At 42.6% G+C, this 13,399-nt stretch overlaps 1 protein-coding gene and 1 long non-coding RNA gene across 2 annotated transcripts in view; one reads left to right on the top strand and one right to left on the bottom strand.

Moving 5' to 3' along the window:
• The window catches only part of znf385d (zinc finger protein 385D), a 49,694-nt gene that overhangs the window by 10,276 nt on the left and 26,019 nt on the right, over nucleotides 1–13,399 (top strand). The gene's annotated exons all lie outside the window — the stretch shown is intronic.
• On the bottom strand, nucleotides 4,191–12,671 carry LOC115104584 (uncharacterized). The gene is made up of 6 exons (XR_003859773.1): nucleotides 12,586–12,671; nucleotides 6,134–6,518; nucleotides 5,728–5,831; nucleotides 5,534–5,617; nucleotides 5,136–5,419; nucleotides 4,191–5,033 (listed from the first exon to the last, which is right to left on the bottom strand). It is a non-coding gene; the product is annotated as an uncharacterized LOC115104584 (long non-coding RNA).

Genomic DNA, 13,399 nt, shown 5'->3' with positions numbered 1-13,399 from the left:
CCATTCGGCAAATAATGAGTTCACTTTCCGTGATTTGGGAAGCCTCCAAATCACGGGAAGCTGATACTGGATTAACATGGGGTAATTACCTCTCCCATACGCTATTTTCTCTCTCTCCATCTTTCTCTCTCACACGCTCTCTCTCTCTCTCTCTCTCTCTCTCTCTCTCTCCTTTCTCTGTGCCCTTGACGTTTAATCACTGGCAGAATGAATAAGGTGATTGTAAAAGCTAGCGTTGGAACGATCAACAGTGCTATAAAAGTGTTTATGCGCGAGTTATTGTTCCATGTTTGGTTATGCTGCTTACACTTGCGTATCTTTGTATTGGTTTGGTTTCAGGGACATAACAAAGTGGTGATGTCTGTTTCTTGCATGTGGGATGGAGCGCTTTTTTTATGTGTGTGTGTCCATTTGAAAGGACCCATGGTTCGTTTTGTGTGAAGAGGTTTCACAGCATTGTTGTGAGTGGGATCAATTCAATGTTTTGAATTCGAAAACTCAAACTCAATTGGAAACTCAATGCCTTGTTGATTTAATTTGAGTTCAAATCGTGACGTTTCAACCGTCAATGCCCTTCATCAGAAAGAAGGGATCAATTCCATCAAATGATTGATGAAGTGGGTCAATAACATGTGTGGTAATCCTGCATTATTTTCCAGTGTAGATACAGAGGTATTAGGTTTTATTAAATGTACTATACAAGGTTTAGCTAAAGCTTCTTACCATCATGAGCTATTGGAAAGGTCGCTGTTCTATCAGATATGAGGTCAGTTTTGCTAATGCGCCTCTAAGGCACAATAAACATTTATGCACTCTGATTCGCAATATACAAAAGAATGATATAGACTACGATGACGACTACAGTTTTCCATTAACCTACTCCAGTGTAATAAAGTGTCAGAGTTCTGGCGTGATATTCAGCAGACACGTTCCGCACCTTCTTTCCAGAGCCGGGGAGTTACTTGCATGACCACACCTGCATCTGATGAGATAGATTCCAAGTCTCCTTGCAGCTCTCAGCCAATGATGTTTTGTAATACAGAATGTGACTGGATATGTTTCGCCAGAAAGGATAGCAGGAAACTTTTCTCAATGTTTTGTTGCACTCCCCCTTGGTTGCTATTCCTTCTTCCTGGGGTGCGATACTTCTTATAAAATAGAAATGTGTCCTTGTGTAATGTGTATATATAATATATAATGTAATAAACATTTGTTTTACTCATTTGCTCTATAAAAGCTGTGCAATTCTTTGCATATTACATTCTGGGCATTATGCTGCAGTATTTCATGTTAGAAGGAATTTGTTTGTAAGAATCTCCTCTTCACATTTCCTAGAAAACATTAGGTTTATTTGTCAGGATGAGAAAGAAAGTTTTTGTAGACAAAGGAACAACAGTGCAGGAAGGCCGTTGACGGCTAAGGTGAAACCAACCGTGAAATAGGTGTCGAACTTTAGATTACAGCAACTCTGCAGTAGTGATATTGAGATGACCAGAGTGAAAGAACAGAAACAAACCAAATAAAAAGAATGAGAGCTCAACACTCAGCACAGGCAGGTGTTGGTTTGGGGGTGTAATGAAAGGAGTGAATGGGAAAAGTAGTTTTCAGTTAAGGGGGCTTTCTTCAACCCTGAAAATACCATTTATCTTTCTAGGGGCCTACATTTGTCTTCAAGAAACAATACAAAACTCTATTTCCTCTGTAGAGTAATCAGGAATGTGAGTTATTGATTCCTTCTCACCGGTCTGTACGCTGGAAAATTGCTTTGTAGTTCCGGACTGAGAATGACACATGGGTTTCAGCCCGGAGTCCCTCAAGCATCACAACCCATTACAACCCCCCCCCTCTAAAAGTCAGTTATTCTATCAATACCAGTAATGGAAATGTAGGTTTCAAATGCACTTGCGTATAAGCATACAGCTTTGTCTGTTTTTTCTTTGGATGATAAATGATAGCGGAGGAGCGCTGCGTGATTTGAAAAAAAGAACAAAGGGCCAGAGACTATTTGCAGATTTTTTATTTGATTTACGCAAGTCTCGTAACAGCTAATGGATTCTATAAATTGTATTCCCAGAAGGATAGCAGCTGAACCACCAAAGAGGAGAACACAGTGGGGATAAGGACCACCCTTGTGGTGCGCCCTTGCAAATTACACCTGATGTAAAAACGCAATAGAGACTATATGATTAATGCAATGGTTGCTATCAGTTAGCACTCTGTACTTTTTAAACTCTTCCCCTAACAGTTGCTTTACGTGGCCAGCACTCTCTTAATGGTTTCTCCCACGATAACATTTCACTCTCCTGGGTAGCGGCCTGCAGAGCTCTCTCAGTAGGAATGCAGAGATAAACTGTGGAGCTAAAGCCATTTTTTTATGGGGATGCTATGTGCCAGCAGCTTGCCTGGCAACGTATTGTCAATTCTTGTGCACGTATATTTTGTAGTGCTTTCTCTCGTCTCAAGATTTGCAGTAAGCCCTCTCCAAAGTAGAATATTTACAAAATTGATTTAGATGGGACAGTTATATATGTTGTAAAATGTTGTGTGAAAAGTTGACAATAAATCATACTGTACTAGATGTGTTACAGTGCATTCAAGGGTCTATGTAGCCCCAAAGTCTATGATATACAGATTGATTTATACTGGATCAACCAATGAACCCTTGAGTTTAAAATCTTTCATAAGAAGGAAACATGATTCTGTTGCATTATTAGTTGCTCTCAAAGTGGGCCAAGATTAATAAGAAAAAGTGACAATGTATTAACCTTAAACTGTTCATCTGGCAATTTGAAGATGTTCACCTGTTTTCTGTATATTACCCAACTGCTCTTTCTCACACCCCTGGTAGAGGCATCTGTCCATTGTGGGGATGTGTGCGTGAGGTTCAGGTCTGCACGGTTCCATGTTTCACTGCTAAACCAGAAACAGCTGGCGAGTCAACCTAGCAGTTTGCACCTGCAGCACCGATTGTTCCCTAATGAAAAGCACACTTGCCATGTTCGGTCCCCGGGGAAAGATTTAGTGGAAGAAAGATCTTCACACCGAGACAAGGTTGACTCAGTGGATTTACGAGACTGACAAACTTTCAAGACTACATCATTGTTTAGATTGTTAGCCTAGAGCGGCCAGAGGGCTGAACGTTCCTAACGTAGAAGATCTTTTGTGGTGTTTTGCCACACCCTACCAGCTGGGATTCTGTGAACATGTATACTTCCCTTCCGCTGTGCTTGTGAAAGGTTTATGATATGTATATAAGTCTTCCTCCACGCTTGTCCACCTGAGACCCCTGAAACATCCTCTGATTTGTACACAAACGACCATTTCTAGAGCTCAGTAGTATTACAAACTTCAAAAGATATAATTCCTTGCATTCACATTTTTTAAAAAGTATCATATCACTTCGGGCCAGGGCCGGCCCTAACCTTTTGGGGGCCTTTGCCATGGAGCTGAGAGAAGATTTTGCAATTATAGCACATTTCATGCAATTCTACTCGTTTTGCCATCAGGTGGAGGGACAAATGTGCAGTTTTACAGATCATTTCCTGCAGTTCTACATATTTTACCATGACTTATGCCATGTTGATATGATATTTGAGTGAGAGTGACTAACAAAATCAATTGGGGCCTGTCATGCTAAACAATGTCCCCCAGACAAAAAAGTGTCGTCGTCCCCTGCATCACAATGGGATTCGATAAACTGTTAGCGTCCGTTGCTATATCAATGGTATGATGACCTAATGCTTCATTTTGTTTTTAGATCATTACAGCCTAAATGGTTTTATTTTCGGCACGCTATACAAACAAAGTTGATTTCCACAAGACAATCGCCATTTAAACATGTTTTGTTTTGCCAATAAGATGGAAACATTACTTCTAGCTACTTTTGTGTACCTTGTTAACATTATATTCATATTATTTCAGTAGTCCTCTATTATGATAAAATATAGATATATATCTATCTCGCATAGTTCATTAGTACACCCTTGTGGTTGAATATATATATGTAGCTAAATGACTTAAATATAAATGTAAATGTAGCTATTGTAGGTCCTAGGATACAACAATGAATCATGTTGAACTAACAAATACCATCAAGGGATACCTTACAATTTATAACAACAAACACCTTGTGAAACAGCTGCGAAAACCAACCTGGCCATTTTTAAGATTTAAATATATAAATGCTGATATTTGTTGGGTACAGCTGTCATTCATTTATTTTCACCACATTTGTTTGGAACACTCACATGGCAGTCATAGACTGAAATAGTGAATTCTGGTGTGTGGAATAGAGAGGAGGTGGGTGCTGTGTGAGTGGGAGGTTCTGCCTGTCACTTGTTCTCAACAGGCATCCAGTCTCAGAAGGGGGACTTGAAGAGGGAGACTACAAAGTCCAGGCACTGAGTGTTTGCAGTGCTAGTGTTTTGAGTTAATCTGTGTATCTCACATATTATGTGCCCAGTATGATGGAGCAAGAAAACTTTCTTAGCAGGTAATGACAACGGTCGCTGTAGATGTAATGAAAAGTTGTAGAGTGGTTGATAATGAAGCATATCAGTTGGATCCACGTCTGGTTGTTAGGCAGAACCCCTAGGTCCTGGAGAACAGGAGCAGAGTAAAAGGAACAGAGTAGGAGACAGAGACATAAACAAGCAAACACACAGGTTACATTTAATGTCATGGATTAGTGCAGTGTTACAAATGGAAGATGTGTAATCTTGAACCCTTTTTGAAGGTATATCCTACCTCAAGCTGGTTACCCCGCCTACTCAGAGCACAGAGAATCAGACTGATACAAACTAAATGGCTCTGTTGGTTGAGATACCTCCTGGGTATTGATAATCGATTGCCCTAAAGTCATTTGGAGAGGTAAATTAAGGAGTGACATTTTTATAAGCTTTCTCAAATGTCAAGCAAAGCTTAACATGTTTTGTCTCATGGGCTTCGCCGAAGTGTAGGGTGTCAGGGCTTTCAGTGGTGGTGCATCCATCCACTCCAACTGGAGAAGATTGCTGGCTTCCGCCGAGTTAACCCTAGGAAGACGAAGACAAAAAGATCAGTGTTGGGGAAACTACAACTTCAGGTTATTTTGTGTGTGAATGCAAATAGTTATTATCTGAGATGTTTATATTCACCTTAACAGATGGTGACCCCAGCTAGGAGCGAAAGCGAGGTTTCCCAGGTCTCGCCTTCCTTTCGTCCTTCTACCAAACCAAGTTATTTACCCGGATGTCAAGGCACTTGGTCCCCTTCTTGAATCTCCTCCAGTTGCTCTTCTGTTTCTCCTCCACTCTGTGGAGGCCTGGACGCTGCTGTTGTGTGCAAAGAGAATTAGGTTGTCCTCTCACCGTTCCTGGTACCTGTCCAGGGACTTGCCCATGGCAGTCTTGAGGGTCTGGTTGGTCCGTTCATCCAAAACCTGAAGGGGGGGTAGGAAAAGGATATCTATTGACAATGTAAAATATTGAAATATGTCTTATGTACCATAAAATCAAATAAATAAAAAACAGAATATAACCAATTACATCCGTACCTTGTTTTACTCAAGATGGCCTCAGGAGAACTGTGGGTGTTGAAGATGACCATCACCTTGGGAGGTGGCCTCGCCAGTCTTGTCCTTGATTGGCATCATACAAAACAAAAATCCATTTTTGGTTCCAAGCTCCCTTTTTAATAGGTTACAGAAGAGAATTGAGAATTTAAAGCACATTCTCTTCCTTTACTGACCTTAATGGATATTGCTTCCACCCACTTGGTAAAGTGATTGGTCACCGTCAGACACTAGCGGTTTCCATTCCTGGATTTAGTGAAGGGTCCGATGAAGTCCACCCCTAACATTTTAAAGTGTTAGAGAGAAGATGACTTTATTCTTACCCGTATCTGTGTCATGCAGTATGCAGATTTTCACATTTGTAAGGATACTAACACACATGCACACACACACACACACACACACACACACACACACACACACACACACACACACACACACACACACACACACACACACACACACACACACACACACACACACACACACACACACACACACACACTCAGACACATTCTATAATAAATAAAGCAACCATTACAAAACAACTTATCAGGGCAAAAATGGTATTGTTACACTTACCGATCATGGTGAAACAACTTTGATGGGCTTCAACTCTGGCGCAACAGTCTTCAACCTCTCAAACTTAACTTCTGGCAGGCTAGACAAGTACTGACCTTTTAGCACAAAGTCACATTGAAACACCGTGTGCTCTCTGATATGACATTCATTGAAATCCTAATCATTTCAGATATAATAGAATGTGATTGATAAACAAAAGGTTATTTCACTTGCCAAGCTGTCCACATCCTTGACAAGCCCACTCCAGAAGAAGCGTAGGTTTGTTTTGGCAATCATGCGCTTCATTCTGAATTGGCCAAATGCTTTCGGTCAGCACAGCCTCCTTAATAAAAAAGCACCCTCCTGTGTGGCTGGCCATCCTTCCCTCGTAGGTACATGGGATTGCCTAACAAGTTGGAAGAGAAGAGTTGTTGAAATAGTGATGTCTAAGTCAATTTGCAGTGCTGTCTTTCTCCGTTTCTCTCTCCATCTCTCTCTCTCTGTCTTCCACTCTCTTCCCAACTCTCTTTCCCTCTCTCACTTTCATCCTTTCTTTAAAATGTCCCCCCCCTCTGTCTGTCTGTCTGTCTGTCTGTCTGTCTGTCTGTCTGTCTGTCTGTCTGTCTGTCTGTCTGTCTGTCTGTCTGTCTGTCTGTCTGTCTGTCTGTCTGTCTGTCTGTCTGTCTGTCTGTCTGTCTGTCTGTCTGTCTGTCTGTCTGTAAGTACTGTATATGTCTGTCTAGCAAAGACACCTAGTTAAGTGCATTTGGAATTATCATAATTGCTCACACCTATCTATTTGATTGATCCAGGTTAATTATAGCTAGATACCTCAATATGACAGACATATAACTACATGTATTGCTAGCAACATGTACAGTAGATGACCAACTAGCTAGACGGAGCATGATTGTTGAAAAATGGTTATCTAACAGAAGTAAACTGCTTAACATTACCCTGAATTATGAATTTGTGAATGTCTCTGCCCCCTACAAAACGTGCTTCTCTTGTCGAGATCAGTGCTGCCTTCATAGTATTTTGCCTGGTTGGAAAGATAAATGGGTAATTTGGCCAGGATTACTATAAATTGAGATAGTCTTCCCAGCTAATTGACCAATCTAAAAAATATTATCTGACATGGGCAAACAAAATGGTCACTGAGTTTATCAAGAAGTGGATAGGAGATGTTGTGACTATTCAAAACCTACCCTAACCAGAAACTGTGGATAGATTGCAGCATTCGCATAAAACTGAAAGCACGAAACACTGTATTTAACCATGGCAAGGTGACGGGGAATTAGGCAGAATACAAACAGAGGAGTCGTTCCCTCCGCAAGGCAATCAAACAGGCAAAATGTCAATATCGAGACAAAGTGGAGTCGCAATTCAGCGGCTCAGACACAAGACGTAAGTGGCAGGGTTTACAGACAATCACGGACTACAAAAGGAAAACCAGCCACGTCGCGGACACCGATGTCTTGCTGCCAGACAAACTAAACACGTTCTTTGCCCGCTTTGAGGAGAACACAGTGCCACTGATGCGGCCAGCTACCAAGGACTGTGGGCTCTCCTTCTCCGTGGCTGATGTGAGTAAAACATTTAAACGTGTTAACCCTCGCAAGGCTGCCGATCCAGACGGCATCCCTAGTCACATTCTCAGAGTATGCGCAGACCAGCTGGCTGGTGTGTTTACGGACATATTCAATCTCTCCCTATCCCAGTCTGCTGTCCCCACATGCTTCAAGATGGCCATGTTTATTCCTGTACCCAAGAATGCAAAGGGGTAACTGAACTAAATGACTATCGCCCCGCCCCGTAGCACTCACTTCTCTCAACATGAAATTCTTTGAGAGACTAGTCAAGGAACATAGTATCTCCACCTTACCTGTCACTCTAGAGACACTTCAATTTGCACACCTCCCCAATAGGTCCACAGACGATGTAATCGCCATCACACTGCACACTGCCCTATCCCATCTGGACAAGAGGAATACCTATGTAAGAATGCTGTTCATTGACTACAGCTCAGCATTCCACACCACAGGACCCTTCATTCTCATCATTAAGCTTGAGGCCCTGGGTCTCAAACCCACCCTGTGCAATTGGGTCCTGGACTTCCTGATGGGCCTCCCCCAGGTGGTGAAGGTAGGAAACAACATCTCCACTTCGCTGATCATCAACACTGGGGCCCCACAAAGGTGCGTGCTCAGCCCCCTCCTGTACTCCCTGTTCAACCATGACTGTGTGGCCATGCACAACTCAATCATCAAGTTTGCAGATGACACAACAGTAGTAGGCTTGATTACCAACAACGATGAGACAGCCTACAGGGAGGAGATGAGGGCTCTCGGAGAGTGTGGTGTCAGGAAAATGACCTCTCACTCAACGTCAACAAAACAAAGGAGATGATCGTTGACTTCAGGAAACAGCAGAGGGAGCACCCCCCATCAACAGCAGTTGAGAAAGTGAAACGTTTTAAGTTCCTCTGCATACACATCACTAACAAACTGAAACGGTCCACCCGCAACAATGCCTCTTCAACCTCAGGAGGCTGAAGAAATGTGGCTTGTTGCCTAAAACCCTCACAAACTTTTTATGCAGAATTGAGACCGTCCTGTCGGGCTGTATCACCGCCTGGTACGGCAACTGTACCACCCACAACCGCAGGGCTCTCCAGAGGGTTGTGCGGTCTGCACAACGCATCACCTGGGGCAAACTACCTGCCCTCCAGGACACCTATAGCACCCGGTGTCTCAGGAAGGCCAAAAAGATCATCAAGGACAACAACCACCCGAGCCACTGACTGTTCACCCCGTTATCATCCAGAAGGCAAGTACAGGTGCATCAAAGCTGGGACCGAGAGACTGAAAACAGCCTCTGTCTCAAGGCCATCAGACTGTTAAACAGCCATTACTAGCACAGAGAGGCTGATGCTTATATACAGACTTGAAATCATTGGCCACTTTAATAAATGGAACACTAGTCACTTTAATAATGCCACTTTAATAATGTTTACATATCTTGCATTACTCATCTCATATGTATATACTGTCTATATATGTATATATGTCTATACTATCTATTGCATCTTAACTTATGTCGCTCTGACATTGCTCATCCATATAGTTATACATTCTTATTCCATTCCTTACTTAGATGTGTGTGTATTAGGTTTTTGTTGTGGAATTGTTAGATATTACTTGTTAGATATTGCTGCACTGTCAGAACTAGAAGCACAAGCATTTCGCTACATTCACTACAACATCTGCTAACCATGTGTATGTAACCAATACATTTGATTTGATTTGACTGTCAGTAAGAAAAGGGAAACTGCTGCTGCACCACCAAATGTAGAAATGGTGTATTCTACTATTCTCAACAGTAAGTTCACAAACAAAAAAAAACGTTTAGAAAATGATGGTCGGGGCCTAGGAAAGAGTTTTACAAAATCGGTCCTGGGGCCCCCTCTGGGTGCACGTTTAGGTTTTTGTCCTAGCTCTATACAGCTGATTAAAATAACCAACTCATCATCAAGCTTGGATTATTTGAATTAGATGTATAGTACTAGTCAAGTCAAACTTTATTTGTCACATGCGCCGAATACAACAAGTGTAGACTTTACCGTGAAATGCTTACTTTACAAGCCCTTAACCAACAGTCCAGTTCAAGAATAAGACAATATTTACCAAGTAGGCTAAAATAAAAAGAAACACAATAAGAATAACAATAACAAGGCTATATACAGGGGGCCCCAGTACCGAGTCAGTGTGCAGGGGGTACAGGCTAGTTGAGGTAATCTGTACATGTAAGTGGGGGTGAAGTGATTATGCATAGGTAACAAACAACAGCGAGTAGCAGCAATGTACAAAAGAGGGGGGGGGGGGTCAATGTAAATTGTCCGGTGGCGATTTTATGAATTGCTCAGCAGTCTTATGGCTTGGGGGTAGAAGCTGTTGAGGATCCTTTTGGTCCTAGACTTGGCGCTCCGGTACCGGTTGCCGTGTGGTAGCAGAGAAAACAGTCTATAACTTGGGTGACTGGAGTCTCTGACTATTTTATGAGCTTTCCTCTGACACTGGATGGCAGGAAGCTTGGCCCCAGTGATGTACTGGGCCTTACACACTACCCTCTGTAGCGCCTTACGGTCAGATGCCGAGCAGTTGCCATACCAGGCGGTGATGCAACTGGTCAGGATGCTCTCGATGGTGCAGCTGTAGAACCTTTTGAGGATCTGGGGACCCATGCCAAATCTTTTCAGTCTCCTGAGGGGGAAAAGGTTATGTCGTGCCCTCTTCACGACTGTCTTGATATGTTTGGACCATGATAGTTTGTTGGTGATGTGGACACCAAGGAACTTGAAACTATCGACACGCTCCACTACAGCCCCGTCAATGTAATCCATGATCAGGCTCCTTAGTCTTGCTCACATTGAGGGAGAGGTTGTTGTCCTGGCACCACATGGCCAGTTCTCTGACCTCCTCCCTATAGGCCGTTTCCTCGTTGTTGGTGATCAGGCCTACCACTGTTGTGTCGTCAGCAAACTTACTAGGGCAAAAACCAAAACGTGCATCCAGACGGGCCCCAGGACCAAGTTTGGAAAACCATTGCTTAGGTGACCACCTACATAGCTTACAGTATACCAAGGGCTGGCCCTGGTTCAAGCAGTGTAGGCATGTGTGTAAAACCCTTGAATTCATTGATATTAAAGTGTTCACCATTATTATATTCTGTGTTTGCAGGTAAGCCATGCATTTCTCTATTTCAAGGCATTGATTTGGAAAAGAGGGATTCAATAGCAATGTAGGTTTTTCTTTCATTGCATTTCTTTCATCGTGAATATTGGCCTTGTTTGATATTCATGGAGAATATTATGAGAAGATAAATTGTTTCATCTTAGATTTCATTGAGCCATGTCACGAGAGAATAACTCTCCTCGATCCAGCGGGGTGTTGCCAGAGAGGTTTGATAGATTGATAGAATAGAAATTGGGTTATGAAGGAAATTAGCAAAACACTACCGAACCACATCAACTTGATCTATGGTACACCAATGAATTGTGATGAATATGCGAAAGATGAAATCACTTTTTTATTGTGGTGAGTTTGGCTCAAGACCTGGGAAGATATTGTATTGCTGTAGATGCATTGAATTAAGTTGATTTGTTTTAGGTGTTAGTTAGGGTTTTTATATCATGTCATGCGTGACAGGTCTATGGATAAAGACAATTTGATGGAGCTCAGATGTGCTTTGTTCTGAGGCAAGGGGTGGGTGGGGCAGGGGTTAAGGGGTTAAGGTGTTACATTTTCATCTGAGCAGGTCGAGGGACAGTGTGAGACAGCCAGGTGGCTCTGGGGAGCAGAGGAGACACCCTAGTTGAATATTTCATCCTGACGGATCTTGATGGCGGTGAGAGGGGTCAGCGGTGAAGACCGATGGGAAAGTGCTAAAGGACCGCTCCTTCTGGAGAAAATACAATCTGAGACAAGAAGCAGAATGCCGGGGTATAGATACGTGGAACGAGAGGCGCGACGGAGAAAAAGAGCAGACAGAGAGAGGGCGGGAGAAAGGATGGGTTATAAGGAGAGATTGGAGAAATAGAGAGGGAAAGAGAGAATTATCATTATGCTTGCTCTGTGTTCATCAAAAGTAGTCCATTCAGGTTCTCTCTCTCTCTCTCTCTCTCTCTCTCTCTCTCTCTCTCTTTCTCTCGCTCTCTACTTACATTTGAATCATATAACACTCTTATTTAGCGTTACTGACAGTAAGTGCCTGTATCAAGGGGAACAACAGCATAAAACGTACACCCTTTTATAGAATCCAAAACCTCTTAAAACCCCTTAAAAAGCAGTAATATGCACAGGAGCAATATGCATAATGAACCCCCCACCCCAGCCTTCTGTGCGGCATATTGAATAAGAAGCCCAATTGAAGAGCTCAACAGTGCCACTGCCCCTTTGCATAGTAATGATAGACACACACACACACATTCCACTGAGATCCAGTAGACCTATTTTCCTCTACACATGATGAAGAAACACACTTGAATCATTTTCAATTTGAGATGCTTCAACTCTAAGGAGGAGAGATAAACAAGTGCAACAATAGAAAGAAAACAGACTGTTCCCTGGGGCTTTTTGAGCCAAGTTAACACTTTGAAGAAGATCAAATTGATCTGCACTAACGGAATAATATTGCTATTAGAATATTAAATTGAATCAAGATTCTATGAGTTTCATTCTACTCACGGTCACTGTGAATGTTCCTATCCCGTGTTCCTATCCCACTCAAGTACACTATGGGGAAATTCCTTCTCATCTCTCTCTCTCTCTTCTCCCTATCTCTCCTCCTGTTGCAAACAAATCCATACTACAGCCAAACATATTCACTTCTCACAGTACATGATTACGAAAAAGTACTCAAAGTTTAACAGTTGTACTAAGACAGTGGGGGGAAATGGATTGATCTTTCTCTACCTCTGTCTTTCAGCATCTTCAGGGGATAAATCCACTAGTCTGTGCGCTCAGTTTACAGCAGACTCTCTTCTCTTCACCCCCCAGACCTCATTGCTTCCTCTCTTTCCCTCTCAACTTCCTCTCATGTGATAAGGGTGTGCGTTTTTATTAACACCTGGGAAGCTTGTTGTTTCTCATAAGTTATGAGCTTCTCCCGCATTTGACTTGCAAATGTTTTGGTGTGGCAACAATCTATAGCGGCATGGCTGATGATAACTAACTGACTGGCCTAGGCAGCGAGGTAATTGGGAAACGCATAGGACGGAGGATTACTTTTGACAGGTCATTCATCCCACTTTAGTTAATGGTAAGCGTGCCTGGCGGCCGTGAATGGAACATTCAGACCTCACGGTTGGGGCTGGCTCAGTTTGTTGACCAGTCATTCTGCCTCTCTCTCTCATTCTCATTCTCATTCTCTCTCTCTCTCTCTCTCTCTCTCTCATTCTCCCTCTCTCTCTCATTCTCATTCTCCCTCTCTCTCTCATTCTCATTCTCCCTCTCTCTCTCATTCTCATTCTCCCTCTCTCTCTCATTCTCATTCTCCCTCTCTCTCTCATTCTCATTCTCTCTCTCTCTCTCTCATTCTCCCTCTCTCTCTCATTCTCATTCTCCCTCTCTCTCTCATTCTCATTCTCCCTCTCTCTCTCATTCTCATTCTCTCTCTCTCTCTGATGCCGTCACATTACTGCAGTGGTGGAATCCTAAACAGTAGACTACGAGGACACATAAAGCATAAGTATGGCCACAGTATTTTACTAAATGTATAAGAACACAA

The sequence above is a fragment of the Oncorhynchus nerka genome, linkage group LG3, assembly GCF_034236695.1.
Source record: "Oncorhynchus nerka isolate Pitt River linkage group LG3, Oner_Uvic_2.0, whole genome shotgun sequence".
NCBI lineage: Eukaryota > Metazoa > Chordata > Actinopteri > Salmoniformes > Salmonidae > Oncorhynchus > Oncorhynchus nerka.
The sequence above is the reverse complement of the archived record's forward strand: the minus strand, read 5'-3'. Positions and strand labels throughout refer to the sequence as shown.